Source organism: Eurosta solidaginis, chromosome 4, assembly GCF_040869045.1.
Source record: "Eurosta solidaginis isolate ZX-2024a chromosome 4, ASM4086904v1, whole genome shotgun sequence".
Classification (NCBI taxonomy): domain Eukaryota; kingdom Metazoa; phylum Arthropoda; class Insecta; order Diptera; family Tephritidae; genus Eurosta; species Eurosta solidaginis.
In genome coordinates, this window is record NC_090322.1 from 186247632 (window position 1) to 186272082 (window position 24451).

The 24451-nt window shown below is 36.7% G+C and overlaps 1 long non-coding RNA gene across 3 annotated transcripts; it reads left to right on the forward strand.

Moving 5' to 3' along the window:
* The first annotated feature begins 21253 nt into the window (after positions 1 to 21253).
* LOC137248564 (uncharacterized) lies at positions 21254 to 24222 on the forward strand. 3 transcript variants are annotated; one of them, XR_010952178.1, is made up of 5 exons: positions 21254 to 21341; positions 23127 to 23260; positions 23320 to 23343; positions 23396 to 23546; positions 23604 to 24222. It is a non-coding gene; the product is annotated as an uncharacterized lncRNA (long non-coding RNA). The 3 variants fall into 3 exon arrangements; XR_010952179.1 differs by having other exon boundaries at positions 21287 to 21372; XR_010952177.1 differs by having other exon boundaries at positions 21284 to 23260.
* The last annotated feature ends 229 nt before the right edge of the window (positions 24223 to 24451 follow it).

The following is a 24451-nucleotide window of genomic DNA, read 5'->3' on the forward strand; positions in this document are numbered from 1 at the left end:
TAAAGTTTTGGACAATGGGCGTGGCACCGCCCACCTTTAAAAGAAGTTAATTGAAAAGCTTTGCAAGCTGTCATTTGGCATTCGTTGAAGATATCATGATGAAATTTGATAGGCACGTTACCCCTATTACTATATGTGTGCTAAATAAAAATTAGCGAAATCGGATGACGAACACGCCCATTTTTAAAAAAATTTTTTTAAGTCAAATTTTAACAAAAAATTTAATATATTTACAGTATAAAAGTAAATTATGTCAACATTCAACTCCAGTAATGATATGGTGCAACAAAATACAAACATAAAAGAAAATTTAAAAATGAGCGTAACTCCGCCCTTTTTCATTTAGTTTGTCTAGAATACTTTTAATGCCATAAGTCGAACAAAAATTTACCAATCCTTGTGAAATTTGGTAGGGGCATAGATTCTATGACGGTAACTGTTTTCTGAAATCGGCTGAAGCCACGCCCATTTTTTATACAAAGTCGACCGCCTTCCGCTCGGCCGTTAACACGATATCTTGAGCAAAAATCGATATATCTTTACTAAACTTAGTTCACGTATTTATCTGAATTTACTTTATATTGGTATAAAAAATGGCCGAAATCCGACTATGACCACGCCCACTTTTTCGATATAGCAAATTATGAAAAATGAAAAAAATGCTATAATTCTATACCAAATGTGAAAAAAGTAATGAAACATGGTAATTGGATTGGTTTATTGACGCAAAATATAACTTTATGAAAAACTGTGTAAAATGGGTGTGACACCTACCGTATTAAGTAGAAAAAAATGAAGAAGTTATGCAGGGCGAAATCAAAAGCCCTTGGAATTTTGGCAGGAATACTGTTCGTGGTATTACATATATAAATAAATTAGCGGTACAAGACAGATGATATTCTGGGTCACCCTGGTCCACATTTTGGTCGATATCTCGAAAACGCCTTCATATAAAAGGGCCACTCCCTTTTAAAACCATCATTAATACCTTTAATGTGATACCCATATCGTACAAACGCATTCTAGTCACCCCTGGTCCACCTTTATGGCGATATGTCGAAAAGGCGTCCACCTATAGAACTAAGGCCCACTCCCTTTTAAAATACTCATTAACACCTTTCATTTGATACCCGTATCGTAAAAACAAATGCTAGAGTCACCCCTGGTCCACCTTTATTGCGATACCTCGAAAAGGCGTCCCGACCCGAACTTAGCCTTCCTTACTTGTTTTAATTAATATTTTCTAGAACATGAAAGTAATACACTGTGCGCCGTGGTGTTATGGTAGCATGCTCCACCTACCACACCGACGGTCCTGGGTTCACCTCACGGGCAGAGTAACATCAAGAAAAAAGTTTTTTCTATTAGAAAGTGAAAACTCATCTATCTGCCTTGCAGATGCGGTTCGGAGTTGGCGTAAAAACATGTAGGTCTCGTCCCGCCAATTTGTAGGAAAAATTAAAAGAAGCATGACGCAAATTGGAAGATAAGCTCAGCTTAAAATCTCTTCGGAGGTTGTCGCGCCTTGAATTTGTTTATTTAAAATGTACCGAGTGCAAGCAAACAAGATTTCTTATTGTATAGCTTTAATTTAGATTTATTTTTATACTCAGTTGAGCACAGAGTATATTAAGTTTGATTGGATAACGGTTGATTGTACATATATAAAGGAATCGAGATAGATATAGACTTCCATATATCAAAATAATCAGGATCGAAAAAAAATTTGATTGAGCCATGTCCGTCCGTCCGTCCGTCCGTTAACACGATAACTTGAGTAAATTTTGAAGTATCTTGATGACATTTGGTATGTAGGTTCCTGAGCACTCATATCAGATCGCTATTTAAAATGAACAATATCGGACTATAACCACGCCCATTTTTTCGATATCGAAAATTTCGAAAAACCGAAAAGTGCGATAATTCATTACAAAAGACCGATAAAGCGACGAAACTTGGTAGATGAGTTGAACTTATAACGCAAAATAGAAAATTAGTAAAATTTTGGACAATGGGCGTGGCACCGCCCACTTTTAAAAGAAGGTAATTTAAAATTTTTGCAAGCTGTAATTTGGCAGTCGTTGAAGATATCATAATGAAATTTGGCAGGAACGTTACTCTTATTACTATATGTACGCTTAATAAAAATTAGCAAAATCGGAGAAGGAAAGAAGGGAGAAAAAAAGTAAAATTTTAACAAAAAATTTAATATCTTTACAGTATATAAGTAAATTATGTCAAGATTCAACTCCAGTAATGATATGGTGTAACAAAATACAAAAATAAAAGAAAATTTAAAAATGGGCGTGGCTCCGCCCTTTTTCATTTAATTTGTCTAGGATACTTTTAACGCCATAAGTCGAACAAAAATTAACCAATCCTTTTGAAATTTGGTAGGGGCATAGATTTTATGGCGTTAACTGTTTTCTGTGAAAATGGGCGAAATCGGTTGATGTCACGCCCAGTTTTTATACACAGTCGTCCGTCTGTCCTTCCGCATGGTTAACACGATAACTTGAGCAAAAATCGATATATCTTTACTAAACTCAGTTCACGTACTTATATGAACTCACTTTATCTTGGTATGAAAAATGAACGAAATCCGACTATGACCACGCCCACTTTTTCGATATCGAAAATTACGAAAAATGAAAAAAATGCCATAATTCTATACCAAATACGAAAAAAGGGATGAAATATGGTAAGGTAATTGGATTGTTTTATTGACGCGAAATATAACTTTAGAAAAAACTTTATAAAATGGTTGTGACACCTACCATATTAAGTAGAAGAAAATGAAAAAGTTCTGCAGGGCGAAATAAAAAACCCTTAAAATCTTGGCAGGTATTACATATATAAATAAATTAGCGGTATACAACAGATGATGTTCTGGGTCACCCTGGTCCACATTTTGGTCGATATCTGGAAACCGCCTTCACATATACAACTACCACCACTCCCTTTTAAAACTCTCATTAATACCTTTAATTTGATACCCATATCGTACAAACTCATTCTAGAGTCACCCCTGGTCCACCTTTATGGCGATATTTCGAAAAGGCGAACACCTATAGAACGAAGGCCCACTCCCTTTTAAAAATACACATTAACACCTTTCATTTGATACCCATATCGTACAAACAAAGTCTAGAGTCACCCTTGGTCCAGAAAGGCCCACTCCCTCTTAAAATACTCATTAACTCCTTTCGTTTGAATATTGCACAAACGAATTCTAGAGTCACCCCTGGCCCACCTTTATGGCGATATCTCGAAACGGCGTCCACCTATAGAACTAAGGCCCACTCCCTTTTAAAATACTCATTAACACCTTTCGTTTGATTCCCATATTGTGCAAACAAATTCTAGGGTCACCCCTGGTCCACCTTTATGGCGATATCTCGAAACGGCGTCCACCTATGGACCTAAGGATTACTCCCTTTTAAAATGCTCATTAACACCTTTCATTTGATACCCATATCGTACAAACAAAGTCTAGAGTCACCCCTGGTCCACCTTTATTGCGATACCTCGAAAATGCGTCCACCTATAGAACTAAGGCCCACTCCCTCTTAAAATACTTATTAACTCCTTTCGTTTGATACCCACATTGCACAAACGAATTCTAGAGTCACCCCTGGCCCACCTTTATGGCGATATCTCGAAACAGTGTCCACCTATGGAATTAAGGATTACTCCCTTTTAAAATACTCATTAACACCTTTCATTTGATACCCATATCGTACAAACAAAGTCTAGAGTCACCCCTGGTCCACCTTTATTGCGATACCTCGAAAATGCGTCCACCTATAGGACTAAGGCCCACTCCCTCTTAAAATACTCATTAACTCCTTTCGTTTGATACCCATATTGCACAAACGAATTCTAGAGTCACCTCTGGCCCACCTTTATGGCGATATCTCGAAACGGCGTCCACCTATGAAACTAAGGATTACTCCCTTTTAAAATACTCATTAAGACCTTTCATTTGATACCCATATCGTACAAACGCATTCTAGAGCCACACCTGGTCCATCTTTATGGCGATATCTCGAAACGGCGTCCACCTATGGAACTAAGGATTACTCCCTTTTAAAATACTCATTAACACCTTTCATTTGATACCCATATCGTACAAAGTCTAGAGTCACCCCTGGTCCACCTTTATTGCGATACCTCGAAAATGCGTCCACCTATAGAACTAAGGCCCACTCCCTCTTAAAATACTCATTAACTCCTTTCGTTTGATACCCATATTGCACAAACGAATTCTAGAGTCACCCCTGGCCCGCCTTTATGGCGATATCTCGAAACGGCGTCCACCTATGGAACTAAGGATTACTCCCTTTTAAAATACTCATTAACACCTTTCATTTGATACCCATATCGTACAAACAAAGTCTAGAGTCACCCCTGGTCCACCTTTATTGCGATACCTCGAAAATGCGTCCACCTATAGAACTAAGGCCCACTCCATCTTAAAATACTCATTAACTCCTTTCGTTTGATACCCATATTGCACAAACGAATTCTAGAGTCACCCTGGCCTGCCTTTATGGCGATATCTCGAAACGGCGTCCACCTATAGAACTAAGGCCCACTCCCTTTTAAAATACTCATTAACACCTTTCGTTTGATGCCCATATTGTGCAAACAAATTCTAGTGTCACCCCTGGTCCACCTTTATGGCGATATCTCGAAACGGCGTCCACCTATGGAACTAAGGATTACTCCCTTTTAAAATACTCATTATCACCTTTCATTTGATACGCATATCGTACAAACAAAGTCTAGAGTCACCCCTGGTCCACCTTTATTGCGATACCTCGAAAATGCGTCCACCTATAGAACTAAGACCCACTCCCTCTTAAAATACTCATTAACTCCTTTCGTTTGATACCCATATTGCACAAACGAATTCTAGAGTCACCCCTGGCCCGCCCTTATGGCGATATCTCGAAACGGTGTCCACCTATGGAACTAAGGATTACTCCCTTTTAAAATACTCATTAACACCTTTCATTTGATACCCATATCGTACAAACAAAGTCTAGAGTCACCCCTGGTCCACCTTTATTGCGATACCTCGAAAATGCGTCCATCTATAGAACTAAGGCCCACTCCATCTTAAAATACTCATTAACTCCTTTCGTTTGATACCCATATTGCACAAACGAATTCTAGAGTCACCCCTGGCCCACCTTTATGGCGATATCTCGAAACGGCGTACACCTATGGACCTAAGGATTACTCCCTTTTAAAATGCTCATTAACACCTTTCATTTGATACCCATATCGTACAAACGCATTCTGGAGTCACCCCTGGTCCATCTTTATTGCGATACCTCGAAAATGCGTCCACCTATAGAACTAAGGCCCACTCCATCTTAAAATACTCATTAATACCTTTCATTTGATACCCATATCGTACAAACGCATTCTAGAGTCAAACCTGATCCACCTTTATGGCTATATCCCTAAATGGCGTCCACCTATAGAACTATGGCCCACTCCCTCATAAAATACTCTTTAGTGCCTTTCATTTGATATACATGTCATACAAACACATTCCAGGGTTTCCCTCGGTTCATTTTCCTACATGGTTATTTTCCCTTATGTTGTCACCATAGCTCTCAACTGAGTATGTAATGTTCGGTTACACCCGAACTTAACCTTCCTTACTTGTTATTACTTAGAATTCCTAAAATTTTGAGTGAAACGTGTTTGCTTACTTTTTTATCACATCACTCACTCAATTAGGTATAAAAAGCGCCAACGAAATTAATATCGGTGTATTTTATACTAAAAAAGTAGTGCAAAAGTTCTTAAACTAAAATGAATTCTCGCAATTATTTCGCGATCCTGTGTGTAGTTCTTAGCTGCTTTGTGTCCTATACGAATGCGCAATTTCGCATTATAAATGGCGAAACTATAAGTATTGAGAATTGCCCACATTCAGTATCAATATTTTTTCGTTCCCAGTATCGTTGCGTTGGTTCCTTAGTCACTATGAAATCGGTGGTTACAGCTGCACATTGCGTATTGAACGTACCACGGACCAGCCTCCTCGTTCTAGCTGGTGTAGCCGATATACGTGAATTAGGCACAGGAAGAGGCCAACAACGCAATGTGCAGAGTATAATTCATGAATTTGATCCAAAATCAACATATATGGATATAGCTGTGCTTAAAGTGAATACATTATTTGAAAGGAATGTGGCAGTACGATCAGTAAACCTTTGCGACGACAAATTAGTACGGGGCAGGGAAATGCGAGTTAGTGGATGGGGTTCGGTAACTGCAGGTGATAAGACTCCTAATCCTCTTCTACAATCTACTACAATGTTTATAGTAGAAAAGAGTCAATGCCAAAATCATTATGCGAATGTACGGACATCGATAATTCTAGCAAACACAATCATTTGTGCTGCATGTAGTGAAAGTGATGTATGTAATGGAGATTCTGGAGCAGGGGCCCTTGTGAATAACCAGCTTTGTGCGGTGGTACATGGTGGTTGTAAGAGCCCCGGTACTCCGAGTTTATTTACAGGTGTAACAAATAAACAAGTTAAAAAATTTTTAAGTTTAAATATAGAATGAAGAGTGTTGTTATAAATTTACTGTTGAGTGGAATATCACCATTATTCGACAGAACACCGAATTTCGAAACATTTTGAGATAGGTCGTTTTCCAAACAGCAGTTGAGCTATGGTGACATTCCACAGTCGCAGTCGAAATGGCGATGTTTTTTCTTGTATCATGTGCATATAAATTGCTATGATTGAGATTAAATATTTTTATTTATTTTTATTTTGTAAACCTTCGCCTAATAATTTTAAATTATATACTAGGTAGGAGCTATGGCTGCCAGTGCCCTAAGCTCGATGGATAACAAATAGTGTTACTCTTATTATTATTTTTACAATTAGATTTATCCTTTTTAATCATAATGTATGGTTCTACTAACTGTAGGGGTAGTTTTAGATTTTATTGTTGAATAAAGTTTTGTTTGTTTCAGAAATGAAATAATGTTTTCTGTGTGTTCTGTGGTATGGTTAGAAAGGGATTGCATTATGGAGTTGTTGGGGAAAAAAGCTTATACTAATTGTATTGTTTTTACAGTACTGACAGTTGTTGCTAAGGCTGCTATCAAGTAGAAGTTCTGCGATTAAATAAATATTTTTGATTGTATGAAATGAAAGTGGTACGCATGTAAATGCATTATGTTGTGAGACCAAACTTGTATCACGACTGTAAAGTTCCCTCGTGTATGAATACATCATGAGATAAAACGAAAATTGAGGAATAATTACTTTCTGGCCGTGGCAAGCTCTATGGAAGTCAACGTAATTGGTTATTGAAGTCATAGAGCAATGCCTCAGTTGGTTTTCCCCCATACCCATAATCTATAAATTTTTGTGTTGGCGAATTTATTCACATGTTGGAGATTATATTTTTCGTATTGAAAGTTTTTAAATTTTTTTTAAGTTAAGGCAACAATAACCGATGCCAGTATACATATTAAGCTGGGTCGATTTATTAACCGATATCGTGCCATCGATTTTTCAATAGGATTTGGGCTCAAGAAAAAAAAGTTCCACTACGCATATCCAAAAAAAAATAATTTTCGAGCCTGCGAAATATCATTTTTTTTACTATTTCGCGACTTTGATTTTAAAGATTTTTTTCATGACCTTCTAAAAAAATTTTCATTTGATTTGTTCAAAAAACTGTTATCGACAACGTTTTTAGTGGACATTTTAAGGTCGGACAGGGTATACATGAAAATTTTACAATCAAATGAAAATTTGTTTAGTAGGTCATGAAAAAAACCTTAAAAGTCAAAGTCGAAAAAAAGTAAAAAAAAGAAATTTCGCAGGCTCGAAAATTGTTTTTTTGGGTATGCGTAGTGGAACTTTTTTCCTGAGCCCAAATCCGATCGAAAAATCGATGGCGCGATATCGGTTAACTTTCGTCCATACAAATCGACCCACCCTAATATATATATCTATGGTTAAGTAAAAACATGTTTACGAATTGGACGTTGTGAATATGACAAGTTTTCCAGGGATTTAAAGAGCTGATATTTTACCAAAATAGGATTTTACTTTGGCAAAAGTCGTTGCTGGATGTCGCACTAATCGAACTGTTTTGGAAACCCTCAGAAAGCGGAGCCGCTATTAAAAAAAATAATTGATGCGTGTTCCCTCAGTGGAGATGTAAGGTTTAACTTTGCTTTCAATTTACATTGTGCCTCTTTTTAGTTTATCCTACAAATTGGAGGGACGGTACCTACATGTTTAATGCCAACAGAAATACACTCAGAGTACTGCCAAGGGGCGACCACGCTTAGCAGAACTTGTTTTTTTTTTTTATTTAATTGAACCACGGCTTTCTTAGTTGTGGTTGTTGTTGTAGCGATAAGGACACTCCACGAAGGCCTTTGGGAGTGTTATCGATGTTGATGGTCCTTTGCCGGATGCAGATTCGGTACGTTCCGGTACCAAGCCCGAACATCTCGGGAACGATTTGTTATGACCACATGTGACCTTCTTGGCCATCCGGCACTCCCACCTCTCTAGATCCATGAGGAGTTCGGGGTCGCCAGAGCTTCGGCCGTTAATGAAACAGGATTCCCCACGGATAGGTGAGGTTGACAATTGGGTTTGGAGAAGCTGTATATTGCGCTGGCAACCTGAAAGGCTTGCGCTACACAACCCCTTGAATCTGGTGTTTTAGTCGCCTCTTACGACAGACATACCTACCGCGGGTATATTCCTAACCCGCTGGAGGATTTCTTAGTTGTTTATTTTGCCTTGCGCGGGACTTTAACGCAATACCTCCAGTGTGTTTGGCGGAACATGCTACCACCATCCCAGCGAAGACATTACCCAACGTTAGAGAAACATTGTTATTTTGCATTAGAGTTCCAATTTAGTTCTCTTGTGCATCTCTAATCGATTAGAGAACGGTTTGAGAAATAGTAAAATGCGATATTGTCACAATTATCGATTATTCGTAGGATATGATAGGGTGAAAGTTGTGCGAAAATATTGGTAGCTGCAAAAACAGTTTTTCATTTGTAAAAGTAGTAAGAGAAAATTAGGGAAAGTGAACCAAATGTTGGCATGCTATTTGACTGGCATTATGAGAAAAACGTGCTCTAATCCATATTTCAAATCAACGCAGAGCCAAATACTAAAAGAACAAGTGTTAGTGAAAATTTAGTATAGGTTAGGCTTTGAATTATTATACGAAGCATTTGAAATATATTTATATCATGTATATACATATGTACATAAACTTAGAACACATTAAAAATTTCAAAAATAAAAAGCAATGAAAATCGAATTGATTTTAAATAAGTGCATTCAATTGCGCTTCAATTAAGAATTCACATTAGAAACCATCTTTTCTCGATATCGCGAACAAGTCCCCTTTTTGTCGAGAATGCTCTAATTCGCGATAGTTTCAAGTTCAATCGTTACAATCGTAGCCTAACTGAGCAGAGGCATATTTCCGCTTAACTTTCACTTTGATGGCTGTTTGACTGTCAATGAAATCGAACGTTTTGTCATTGACATCACATTCGCATGCACGGTCGGTCAAAAAAATATAAATTTACAAAAGGGCTTCTATGCTTGTATATGCATATACATGTACACCTTTGTAGGTATGGAACACCCAACAAAAAATTTATGTAAGTAGTTATGATGAATAAATAGCAACGGAACAAAAGTTATGAGGTGGGTTGTGCTGAGGGCTTACACGCGTCCAAAGGAGAATGGTATGCGAAAAAGGTGGACAGGCATATAAGTATGCAAGGGATCGAGTAAGTGTGGGATGACGGTGTTAGTGATGATTTCTTCAAAGTGGTAGAAGCGGGTGACCGATGGTTGCAGTTTTAGCGAGGTCGCTGGGGCAGCTGAGCGTTACCATATAGCAGGTGGAGAAGCATAGCGCTTACCACAAGCGTAGCCAGAAGAATTGAAGCGTCTGTGATAATGGAAGAGTTACAGAGATTAGAGCAATGTGTGCTCTTCCATGGAAAGACTGCCTCAATCGCCTCAATCATATCACTGGCGTCAGAATTCAGTTCGTAGTTCTACCAGCCGGAAATTCTCTGGCTGATCGGAAGGATAAGAAGTTTGCCAACAAGGCACGACGGTGGCTTTTAGGGCTCACATTTAGCTGAACTCAAAGTTGTGGGGAAGTGATCGTATTTTTATAAACATGGAGTATTGACCAAACCTTAATAAATAACTACCATGTGACCCTACATTTCTTGGTAAAAACATAGAGGGACCAATAGGTGTCAAAGACGCGTATTGACCTTGAGAACAATAATCCGAAGGCGGAAAATAAACATTTAACTCGTTCAAAAGATATTAACGAAACTCCGAAAAATTACCCCGGGTCTCTCCGAAACCGGGGTGGAATCCATAGTATTTTTGCGCAGAACCTCTTAACCCGATTTTTTTACTAAAATTAGATTTGAATATATAAAACAAAACGTCGCATTTTAAGTAAAAATCTTAACTTTTAGTGGAATGGGGTCTTCTTGTCATAGAGAGGACCTCATTAGGTCACTTTTTTGTTCAATTTCTCCACTAGGATGAGAGCAAAATAAAAAGAGCGCTCCTATCAGAAAATTTGAAATAAAACAATTTCCGCTGCGTGATACATAATTCGCCCCTAAAACATATGTAACTGCAATTGGACAGTTGTTGAAATTGGAATACGTGAAGGCGCGAACAAAATACTGAGCTTATAGCCACTATAGAATAAAAAGTAAACTTAATGACCATTCCGGCTCGAAGGACCAAATGTTCGGCAGGAGTGCGTCTGATCCTGAGTAGGTGAGTGCACCGGGGTCGATCACAATGGAAATATGGCGGGTCGGTTTGGAATAGAAAAGAAGATAAGACGAGATTTCTCGTTATAATAGCTGTGATTTTATTGGTAGATATATTAAATATACAGGAACTAATATAACCTTTGATAAACGGCAGAGATCGCTGGCGGCAGATGCGTATTGTACGGCTGTTGAAATCCAAGAGGTCGGTTGTATCGAAAGCGACAACCGTTGACCCGCAAACTTCTCCGTTTTGGAGGGGAAAGGCACCCACACATCAACCCCGATATGCATATGCATGAGTGCTGACAAAAGGCACCCATACACGTGCATGTACATGCACGCACACGCATATGGTGGTGATGGTGTGGGTGGTTATAAATTAAGTCGAGTATCGAGTATCGATTTGCAGAGTTGCATTGGGGGGATCGCAATCAGATGCGGAAAAGTTAGGCATCCTGCCTGCACAGTCATAATGTCAATATCGTTGACATTGCAATCATTCTAATTTGACGTTGAGACTATTCTATGATCATAACTTCAATTTAATTTGTGGCTATATTAAGTGGTCATAAGAACAATTGACGTTATGGCCATTGATTTTATATCACCACTCCGGTTAAAACTTGTTTGCATAGTTAGGCATTTTTAGTTTGTTTAGTGGGGTTGCCAACTCAAATTATATTTTTTGTATACTTTTATGTATATTTTAAGGCTATTTATATTCTTATGAAAAGTTGATTCATGCCTATCTAAGTTTGGTCGGCCAAGTACACTTTTATGAAGTGCAGATTTTTTGGAGGGTGTTCCCTTTATATGTGTTGTGTTAATGTAGGTCACTCGATGCGTAGTTACAGTAGATGATTGTTCTAAAAGTAAACGTAATGAAGCGGAAATGGAAAATGAATGACACAAAATGTGTAGGCACAAACGTATTTGCAACAAGTAAGGAAGGCTAAGTTTGGGTGTAACCGAACATTACATACTCAGCTGAGAGCTTTGGAGACAAAATAATGGAAAATCACCATATAGGAAATTGAACCTAGGGTAACCCTGGAATGTGTTTGTATGACATGGGTGTCAAATGAAAGGTGTTAATTATTATTTTAAAAGGGAGTAAGCCATAGTTCTATAGGTGGACGCCTTTTCGAGATATCGCCGAAAAGGTGGACCAGGGTTGACTCTATAATGTGTTTGTACGATATGGGAATCAAATGAAAGGTGTTAATGAGTATTTTAAAAGGGTGTGGGCCTTAGTTGTATATGTGAAGGCATTTTCGAGATATCGACCAAAATGTGGACCAGGGTGACCCAGAACATCATCTGTCGGGTACCGCTAATTTATTTATATATGTAAAACCGCGAACAGTATTGCTGCCGAGATTCCAAGGGCTTTTGATTTGATCCTGCAGAAATTTTTCATTTTCTTCTACTTAATATGGTAGGTGTCACACCCATTTTACAAAGTTTTTTCTAAAGTTATATTTTGCGTCAATAAACAAATCCAATTACCAGGTTTTTCGTAATCAAAAAAGTGGGCGTGGTCATAGTCGGATTTCGGTCATTTTTTATACCAAGATAAAGTGAGTTCAGATAAGTACGTGAACTAAGTTTAGTAAAGATATATAGATTTTTGCTCAAGTTATCGTGTTAACGGCCGAGCGGAAGGACAGACGGTCGACTGTGTATAAAAACTGGGCGTGGCTTCCACCGATTTCGCCCATTTTCACAGAAAACAGTTATCGTCATAGAATCTATGCCCCTACCAAATTTCACAACGATTGGTAAATTTTTGTTTGACTTATGGCATTAAAAGTATTCTAGACAAATTAAAAGAAAATGTTTGAAATTTTCTTTTATTTTTGTATTTTGTTGTACCATATCATTATTGGAGTTGAATGTTGACATAATCTACTTATATACTGTACAGAAATTAAATTTTTTGTTAAAACTTGACTTTTAAAAAAATTTTTTTTTTTAAAAGTTGGCGTGTTCTTCATCCGATTTTTCTAATATTTATTTAGCGCACATATAGTAATAGGAGTAACGTTCCTGCCAAATTTCATCATGATATCTTCAACGACTGCCAAATTACAGCTTGCAAAACTTTTAAATTACCTTCTTTTAAAAGTGGGCGGTGGCACGCCCATTGTCCAAAATTTTACTAATCTCCTATTCTGCGTAATAAGGTCAACCCACCTACCAAGTTTACTCGTTTTATCCGTCTTTGGTAATGAATTATCGCACTTTTTCGGTTTTTCGAAATTTTCGATATCGAAAAAGTGGGCGAGATTATAGTCAGATATCGTTCATTTTACGTTATAGGACCGATTTTTCTAATATTTATTTAGCGCACATATAGTAATAGGAGTAACGTTCCTGCCAAATTTCATCATGATATCTTCAACGACTGCCAAATTACAGCTTGCAAAACTTTTAAATTACCTTCTTTTAAAAGTGGGCGGTGGCACGCCCATTGTCCAAAATTTTACTAATCTCCTATTCTGCGTAATAAGGTCAACCCACCTACCAAGTTTACTCGTTTTATCCGTCTTTGGTAATGAATTATCGCACTTTTTCGGTTTTTCGAAATTTTCGATATCGAAAAAGTGGGCGAGATTATAGTCAGATATCGTTCATTTTACGTTATAGGACCTTTAAGAATAGTAGGCGTGGTCTTTAAACGATTTTGATTATATTCACTTAGTCTGTATAATTTGCTATATCTCGGCACACGGCTCTTGATTTACGGCTTGTTAAACTTCCTAATTTTCTTCTTATAAATGTGGTTGGTGCCACGCCCGTATCCCAAGATTTATGTTTTGCGTCATAAAACCAATCCACCTACCAAATTTCATTAGCTTAGCGGTATTTGTTTTTGAATCATATAATTTTTTCCATTTTTCCAAATTTTCGATATCAAAAAAATGGGCGTGGTCATCGTCAGATATCGCTAATTTTCAATACCAAACTATTCTGCGTTCAGATAAACCCGTGTACCGAATTTGGTGCAGATATCTCAATATTTGCTCAAGTTATCGTGTTAACGGACAGACAGATGGGCGAACGGACAGATGGATATGGATTGGTCGAATTTTGTTTTCGATACTGATGATTTTGATATATGGAAATCTAAATATATTACGGTTCTTTATACCTGTACCGTTATCCAATCAATACAAGTAGAAGCTGGGTATAAAAAGGAAACTAGTAGATAAGGAAATCTAAGTTCGGTTGACTCAAACATAATACACTTAACTGGAGCTGCAAAATAATACACTGACATTTCGAAATTGTTATTATAAGCTTTTATTTACTTTCACTTGGCTGTTGTCTGTAATCAAATCTTGCAAGTTAAATTTGATAAACTTCCCGGTGCCCGATTGAGCTGAAATTTTGCACACATGTATAACTCCGATGACAATGCAATATTACTTTGCGAGAATTCGATAAATTAATCGATAACAGACTTTTCGGTAAAGATATGTGTTCACAAGGGAATAAAAGCCTAAGTCCTTTGTTTATAGGGATGGTGAATAACCTACAGCGGCTCAACGAACGTAGAAATTAGGCTGTTATTCCTCAATGTTGCATACTTTTCTGCGCTCTTGATTTTGTTTTACAGATTCAACCCACAGAGCAGAGATCTGCAATGAGTAGTTGTAAACTGAACGAAACATAGGCAATGTCACAATAAAATATGATTTTAATTTAGTTAACACTGTTTGACACAATTTTATATATGCTCTCTGTCAACAATGCTTCAACTAACTTTCGATTATGAATATGCCCCAATAATTCGCATCATATATAAAAGATCGTGTACTCATACTCAGTCAGGGTTATTTAAACGTAGCGATTCGTATCAGTAATTTTGTTGAAAGTCTTTTTCATCCTGACACCGCGTTAGCGTTGAACGCGAAAGATCTGACAACCGAAGATGCTGATATCCGAAGTGAAACCACTTTTGGCAAACACATACGATATGTTTTCTCGAAAATCTGTATATTCATATGTATGTGTGAATGTGTTTAACGTTTTGTTGTTGCCAGAACACGTGAACATGTGTATCAGTGACAGGGATGCACCTTAACGTTAAGCTAATCGTTTATCAAAAAATTTCCACCGTTTCCGTTGAAACACTTCGAAATATTATCGATAAAGAAATTATCAAAATAAATTGTATCTCGTTTTTAACCGAAACGAAAAGCTTCCGTTAACGTTAAAAAAAATAAAAAAATAAAAAACAAAAACGTGATACTTTAGGTTTGAATTGTGCTGGCAATGCTATAGCCATGGTGAAGCCGTAAGGTGGTAACAGCGAGCGGACATACACACACAAACTCCATGTAGCTTGTTTGTGTAATTCGTTGGTGGTAATGTCAAAAATACTCTGAGAAATGTTCATACTGTCAAAATTCATGAGAAAAGTTGCATTCAGCTTGGCTAATGCTTTCACCTTTAATGACTCCGCCATCAATCAGCTTTGCCAGCATAGTTTGTAATTAATAATCAACATAAACGATTTGATTTCGTTTTGATATGGCAGAAAACGAAACGAAATCATTTCGTTAATTTGACGTTCTTAACGTTAATAAACGAAACGAAATGACTTTGTTTCGTTTATTAACGTTAATTATCGTAACGAAATGATATCGGTTCGTTGGTTAAGCATGCCTGATCAGTGAGCTGCAATTATTCATCTTTTAAGGTTATTAGTGGACTAACCAAAAAATGAGTATTAGTGCCTATGCAAACAAAGAACATCAAGCACTTATATCCACTAACACATATTTACATAGTCATGCTTCGTAAAATGAATAACCGCTCATAAGCCTCGAGGCAGTTCCGTACTCAATTTACTTATTGAGCAAGAAAGTCAACTGTGTTATACGAAAACACTAATTGGAATAAGTAAGACTAATAGTGCAATAAAATGAATATAGTCATATCAGTCTTCTGACGCTAGCAACACAACGATGTGCACGAAACTAAACTGAATACAGCGCCAAAGTAAAACCGATGATAAACGAAGTATACAGGGTATTACACACGAAAACAAAGTGCTACTGAGTTAAAGCGACTATGACATCAGTTTATACTCAACAATGTCATATATGTATGAGACATATGTGTTACGGGGCACTCGTATGTATTTTCTATTTTATGTGCTAATCACTCATAGTATTTGTCTGTACTTGACTAAGTACACATTTAGACACAATTTTTTGGCTCATGACTAAGTGCACTAATTTTAGTAGTACTCAAAGCAGATCTCTGATGTGTATGCACATACATATATACAAATTAATTTGAATGAGTTGAACAAAGCATGGGGCGCATTCCAACAGCACAACTGCTGGCGAAGTTGATTAGTGATAACTTCTTGGAACGCACAGTAGCAACTTTATGACAAATTAGTGAGCATAAAAATGTTCCGCTCTATTCACTCAACGTTTCTATCGATTGGTTGTTGACAGTTGGCTCAACGTATCGTTTCAAAAGCACAATTTCTTTTACTCAGCTGATAACTGATTATTAGCGAGATCAATAATTGATGAAACAAAAAACAATGATCAGATTGATGTTAATAATATAATACACTTAGACATTAACAAAACAGGAGGTCTTGCAAAAGAACTAGAAATATTGGTTGGTGCTAATGTTATGTTGAGATCTAACTTTGACGTTGCTAAGGGACTTGTAAATGGAGCAATAGGTCACATCATTGAAATCATAAGGCCATATTACAGACGTGCTCAACTATACCATAACGATATACCAACGGTTCGCGTAGACTTTGGTAACGATGGCGTTCCCATAATACAGCCTAAATCAGTTCAATTTCCTTCTAAATTTAATCACGGCACAGCTGAAAGAAGAATGCTCCCGATTGTCTTGTCGTGGGCTTCAACTGTGCACAAAATGCAGGGAACTACTGTAGATCATGCTGTTATTTATCTAGGCTGCAAATTATTTGCTACTGTCAAGCTTATGTGGCTTTAAGCCGAGTTACATAGGTATTCAGCAGGTCTTCGAATCGAAGAACTTGACTGTTCAAAGTTGACTTCGAAGAAACCTTGTAATATTGATGCATTAAAAGAAATAGATAGTATGAGAAACGTTACAAATAACTAAGTAAAGATTATATAACTAATTTAAACAATATTTTACCCTACTAAAAATTAAAAAAAAAATTGATATTTAAATTAAATTTAAGATAAAAGCTTTTCTAAGAACAAGCTTTTATTACTTGTTAATAAAACGAACTAAAAAGTAAAAAATAAAGCCAAAGAAAAAAAGCTTTTTTAAAAATAAGCTTTTATTATTGGTTAATAAAATTAACTAAAAAGTAAAAAATAAAATTAAAGAAAAAAAATTTTTTTTAAATAAGCTTTAATATTGGTTAATAAAATTAACTAAAAAGTACAAAATAAATTGACTGTAAAGAAATATAAAACTGTATAAGTTTATTGTAACCTTTAGCGATAATTAGGCTTCCTCGTCTGCGATAAAAAATTCCATATTGTACATAATTATATATTTTTAATATTAAAACTTTACACCTAAATTATTAAATCTTACAGTTTATATCACAGTCCTAATTGTTCTAATAAAAAGCGTGTTAAATTTTAATGGTATAATTAAGAACATTTAGAACCTCCTTTTCTTGCTATCACAATGTTAATTTTATTAACCAATAATAAAATCTTATTTTTAAAAAAGTTTTTTTTTCTTTAATTTTATTGTTATTATAAGATATCCATTTATAACAAATATTTGTTCTTGCTCGCTTCAAATGTATTCTCTGAGTCATTCTTTAATGAGTAACTCGCTGTAATTTCAAATACCATGGGAAAACAAAATTTTACATATCAAGGTAGTTAATATCTACATCCCTTATCGGCATTGCAACTGAGTATAAAAGCAGTACTTATAAAAAATATAACAAAAGCTAAAATCAAATATTGGAAAGTTACAATTTGAAATGAACCTTATAAATGACGCATGCATATATACCTACAAATATTTAAATGCTGTACTCCTATGAGTGGCATGGGTATACGCATTAAGGGTACGATTTGCTGTTTGTTGATGGGGTCTTTATTGAACTTTAGCTCAACAAAAAGGCAACCAGAATTGGTAGTGAGTTTCATGTTATGGGACTTTCTCTATTTGCATTACTGGTAACTTTTTAGTGCTTTGATGAAGTGTGCGTTTATTAGAAACATATATGTACTGATGGGCAGGTTTATATACACTTTAGTAAAATCACAGAAAGGGGTTTCCGGTACATGTGAAAAAATATTAATAATAGGTACAGTCATGCATTTGCCTGCTAGTCGGTTATGGGTTAGTTCTGTTTCAGTAACTTTTTACTTCAATAACAGAAGAGCGGCACTGCTGGTCAATAAGAAGCTTTCAGTTCAATCAATTTTGAGAAAGTGGTATAACAACTTCCAGTTGACTTTAAAATAATACTAAACAAGATTTGGACTAGGACGTCGTCAACGCGGTTAGATACATTGGTGAAAACATAGTAAATGTTCTTTTCCTACTCACGGCATAATTAAAATGGTGAAGGTCAAAGAAAGGTTGAAGGACCTGCTCCATTCACCACAACAGAGTTACAACATGCAGCAAGGAGCTGAATAAACAAATTGCAAAAATTGATGCATATGCATAACGCATGCCTTAGAGACAGAAAAAACAACTGGTTTTAATTGGCAAAGGGAAAAGGGCACCCGAATTTTCTATCAGCATACCAGCTCGACACAGGCGGATAACTGTTTTGAACGACTCGTGAAACACGTATCTCAGACGGTATAGAACATTTTGGAAGAAAATGACTTTAGGCGCAATCGAAGATATTCTTACCAGCTTAGAATCAGCACAGCAAGATAGTACCAAATCGAAGCGAGTTGTACTCCTTACAACCTTAGATATGCTCGTAAAAGTGAAAGATACATATATAGGCATGCTGGCTGCATTAAAGCAGGGATTCAAAATCAGATGCTCTTACTGCGTGTCATCAGAAGATATTTCAGTGGTCGCATTCTTATATACCTCAGAGGGTCCGCGTACCATGAAAGTCACATGCGCAGCAGCACAGTGAGTAATTTTTAGTCCGAACCTATACAACTAAGGCCAGGTTAGGTTGAACTAGATGGTCAATAAAAGACTGAATGTGTTCATAGTGTTACCAGAATTTGTTTCACGACCAAACGTAAGAACCCCAATTAGGTACCAAGACTTATGAAATAGGATAACTCCTTCCTCTTGGCAAATACAAGAAGTTTATAGAACCAGCTTTATTTCAATCTCAAGAGCTGGCTACTCTACCGCTCCTAATAGCCAGAGCTTTGACCTGGCGAGCGCATGAAACGAACACAGAACGTGCTTAACCGTTACTTCTTGCATATCGCACTTCCTACATCTGCTGTCACTGACGAGGCCGAACTTACAAGCATGTGACGCCAGAAGGCAGTGCTACGCCCATCGTGAGCCTTGACTCTCCTCTCTTCAGAGATATGAGCCACTTTGTTCGTCTAATATCGTATGATTATAAAATAATAAAATTTTCAATCTTGAAACGTCCAACGATTAATTTTTTGTTGGATAAGCAGACATCGCATGTATTACAGCTAGAAACATAGAACAAGCAGAAAGCTCAATCAGGCTAGCCAACTAACAAAAGAGTGGCTAGACTTGCAGAAAAGGCAGATTTGATATCCCTAACAAATAAAAAAAGCATATACCGCTAGAAGCTGTCTTTGGAACTTACTCTGGAAATTTAACACCAAGGAAGTTAGTGAACCATTTAGCAGTAGGGTTAGATTTCTGACCAACATACTGGGCGCAAGCTCAACATGCAACAGAGAAAGCATATAAACAAGTAATGCTGCTAAGCAGGCCAACAGAAAACAAAAAGGAAGGTGCTGATGAACACGGAGAACAGCAGCTCTTAGAGAAGTCTTCGCTTATAGCACTGTAACAGGAACATCCGTAGGGGGTTAGAGTATACCCCCGGTAGGTATGCCTGTCGTAAGAGGCGACTAAAATACCAAAAAGATTCTAGGGGTTGTGTAGCGCAACCCGAGGCTCTGGCGACCCCAATTTCCTCATGGATCTAGGGGGTAGGATGGCGGGTTGGCCTAGAAGGTCGCATGTGGTCATACCAAATCGTTCTCGATATCGTCGGGCTTGGTACGGGAACGTACCAGATCTGCATCCGTCAAAGGACCATCAACATTCGGTAATACTCCGCAAGGCCTTCTGGGAGTGTCCTTATCGCTCCAACAACAACAGGTTATTGGAAGGAAGAAAGCAGGCAGATCAAGAGCGCATGAAAGTCGTTAGTGGAGAGAGCGGACAAGATACGTTTAGGTTAATCACAGATATTGAAGCGTGGAGCAGCTGAAGCTTTCGTGAGGCAAATAACTACGTTACCCAAATATTCAAGCAAATCACTGCCGATATAAGAGGTAACAAATCAGGAACTTTGGGAAAACCACACTCAATGCAAAAAAATGGAGCTGTATGCAGGAACGACAGAAGGCTCTTATAAAAAGAGCTATTGAATGCCACCCTGAAGAAAGCCGAAGGCAGTCTTGAGGTGGGCGAAGGTTCCAAAATGGTTTTTGTTTTCAGTCCACTTAACACACGTTCCTACTTTTTTACGCGATTCATAATTGTTTTCTGTAGAGTATCTTTGGGTTCATTCGTTTCAGCGAATCGCATTAGTTCAAAATTAGCGCAGAACTATCGCATTAGGCAGGATTAATTTTAATTCTGTCCCCTCGCAGTGCTTTCAGCTCACAGTTTGTATATTGGGTTGCCCTACGAAGTGTAAATTACCTCTTTTTCAGATATTTGGAACGCGTTCTTTATTGGTTCAGTCGTATGTGGTTATGAGATAGTTGAAGTCTTTGGCTGATAAGCTCAAATACATATAGCTCAGATCTAAGCGCTGCTGGTACAGGTATGACAACACCAATCCGATTAGCACCAGTTTGAAGGTAGTCATTAAACCTGAAGTGCGAAAGTTTCGCTTTGCGTAACTGTCTCCCATTTTGCCCGCACGAATTATATTTTCCATAATATATCTCTTGTATTCTGCCTAATTTTCCGATAGAAGAAATCTATTGGAAAAGCTTTGTTTAGTCTTTAAACTTTTTTAGACTGCTCACATTTATTGCTAGTATGGCATCTGCCGTGGTACTTGAGTAGTAACCCTTCAGTGAAAATGGAGGCAGTCCCTTCAATGCGCTAGTTCAGCGCTACCAATTTGGTGACTGGTTCTGAACTAATGCGCAAGGAATGCGAAGGGAGACACTTCGCATTGCTACTAATATATGTATGTCTAATTATTCAAACTACAGGCTGTTGATAAAAGTATCGATTATGTACGCGCTCTAGTATCAGCTGTATTTGCTCATACCTCAAAATCATTATAAAATTTGGGAAGTTTGTGTTTGTGAAAATTAAAGTATTTCCAGCAAAATATTTAATAAAAATGAGTAAGCGATACACTAGACGACTCATAAAAAAACAAAGAGATGTATTATTTAGCGAAATTGGATGATTGCAGTGTTAGTGGAGGCGAAGGTGAAAGTGTTAGTTTAATGGGAATGGAGGCGCCTAAAACAGATGCGCGGCCAGTTACTGATGGTGACTTAGGTGGGGGGTTTTTTAGCACAGGTGTTGACTTAAAAACCAAATTAAAAAAGTGGTATATTGAATGTCGACCAACACGAAAATGCGACGAAGGGATACTTAAAATTTTACAAAGTGAGAATTTAGACGTGCCTCTAAGCGCCGAGACTCTTATAGGTCAACGCAGGCAGGGTGTTCTTATTGAGAATGTGTCTCCCGGTATATATTGCCACATAGGAGTCATGAAGCAATACTAATAGGTTACGATTCGATGTTTTTGAATGTGAATATTGATGGAATTCCACTTTTTCGAAGCTCGCGTTCTCAGTTGTGGCCAATTTTGCTTCGCCTTGTAAATGTTTAAAATGCATATGTTTTTTGCGTAGGAGTTTACTTGGGTTGGAAAAAACCTAATAATATCGAAACTTTTTTGACCGGATTTACAGAAGAAATGAAATCTATTTTGGAAAATAGGGTAGAATTGTTGCGAAAAGTAATTAGCGTAAAGATTCGTGCTAATTGTGGCGTTCCTGGTCATACGTCAGCTAACGGTTGCGAAAAACGTACACAAAAAGGACTAAAGGTTAACGAACTTTAACATACAGCGTAGAAAGTGGGGAATTAATAACATATGAAAATTTTTCAAATAGGATCTTTAAAAACCATCATACTAAACAATTTCAAAACAAAGCTACACCTCTAGAACTATTAGGGGTATATATATAAACCAAGTAGCTATAGATGGAATGCATCTTATTGATTTGGGTGTAATGCGAAAATTTCTTTTGAGAATTTGGCATGACAAAATAAATATTAAGGTATCTAAAGAGGACAGATATAACATATATCTGAGCTTGGCGGGTCTTAAACCTTATATAACAAAGGAGTTTGTGAGAAAGCCTAGAGGGTTTTCAGAAGTTTATCACTGGAAGGCTGTTGAGTTTCGCCAATTTCTTTTGTACACAGGTATTGCTGTTTTTAAAGATGGAGTTGCCTCTGACATTTATTATGAGTTCTTGCTTTGGCATTGTGCTTGTAGACTGTTGTTTTGCCCAAAAAGTTACTTGCCCAACATTGATTTAGCTCATACTATGTTGACTTTATTTGTACAAAATTTTCCAATTATATTTGGAGTTACAAGCGTCACATACAATGTTCGCCATTTACTCCACTTAACAGAAAATATAAAGAATACAGGACTAATATCAGGATCCAAGTATTGGCTTGAGCATTGCAAAGCTGGTAAAAATAAATATTTTCAAAACGATTGTACTTTTTCTTCAAAATTTCCCGACAACTACTGCCGTGTTAAGCCAAATATAGCCATACAAATTCAGCGATTTTCGACCGAAAATGGTGGGTCAGTAATAGGAAAAAGGCTTACGTGTATGGAAAGTTTTTTCGTTGAAGCTGTAGAATCGGCAACTTTAGGTATATACATAGCAGATACTGAACCCGCAACTGACGGAACAGTATTTTCTGTTAACGAAATTGAGGGCAAACTTTTAGGTCTACCTGAAAGTGGTCGCTTACTTATTATTCGTATTTTGCATGGTTCTTGCTAACTTTGAACAAATTTAAAATTGGTAAAGTTATAACTAGTTTCATTTTAATTCAGACACGCATATAAATCTATTCGCTTTAATTCAAACTTACTAACATTCAGACACTACCCCCCTTAAAACAAATACTACGCAATGTCAAAGAGCATCAAAATTCACAAAATGAGCAGTAAGCCTGCCCTTTCCCAGGGTAAATAAAATGATTTACAAATATAAATATTTTTTCCATTCTAACATTTTTAATTACAGATATCAACCTATCGAAGAATTCATGTAAGAATTGTCCTGTCTTGTTTTAAGCTTTACTGATTTAATATTTTGACAGATTTCTACAATGAATAAGCTAATGCAGCATTCACCTAGAAAACATTTAAAAAACATTTTTGATGAAAAAATGATTATTGAGTACAACTTGGATGGCACTCATGGTAAAAAATGTCTTAAATCGTACCTAAAGTTCTACGCTGCTCTTTTAGGTATGAATGTTAATAGATTTCAACAACATATAATTTATTATACCATTTTCCAAGTAGATGCAATTTCACGCTTACCCACATCTGGACAGCCCGAGGATCAATTAAGGGATGCATTCAGAATTCACAAAAAGCGATATTTTAAAAATCTATGCTCATCGAAGAATTAAGCGATTTTAATGACTAATACAATGAATTTACCTCATTTTCAATCGGCGAAGCCCATATACCTTTTTCAGTACTTTTTTTATTGCGATGAATAATTTAAAGTAATTGAAATATGTTCCTTCCTACTTATGTATTTATATTAATGACGAGAATTCATTATAATTTGATTTTAAGTTCTTTGGGTCCTTAAGGAAAGGGAGGTAAATTGGGTTTTTAGTCAATATGTATTAGTGTGTAATTACTGTAATGTATTAAAAAATGTATCTACGATATAGTCTTAGTGTAATCTCTATATAACGCGTTTGATCTCCGAAGAGTTTTTAATTAATCAGCCACTTTATCACCTATTTTTATGTTTGTTGGGTTGTGAAAGTTTAAAGTATAGTTGTAATTGAAGATTAAAGAAATACTAAATAACAAGTTTTTTCTAAGTTTTTACAATCTGATTGAGTATGCAGTTTGCAATCGAGTGGTTGCCAAACAACTGCCGAGGGGTGACCCCACTTAGAAAAACTTTTTTCTTTTATATAATATCTTTCAAAGAGTTATGCAATTTTTATGTTCAAATTATACATATGTATGTATATTCATTCAAGAAATTTGATTGAAAAAAATAAAAAATTTAAAACAAACATACATAAATATGTACAGCTGAGCCCGAGCTTACAAAGCTTCCTATTCGCAACGAAGAAGAACTTTACAAAAACAAATCTACATGGCACACAAATTAATATAGAAAC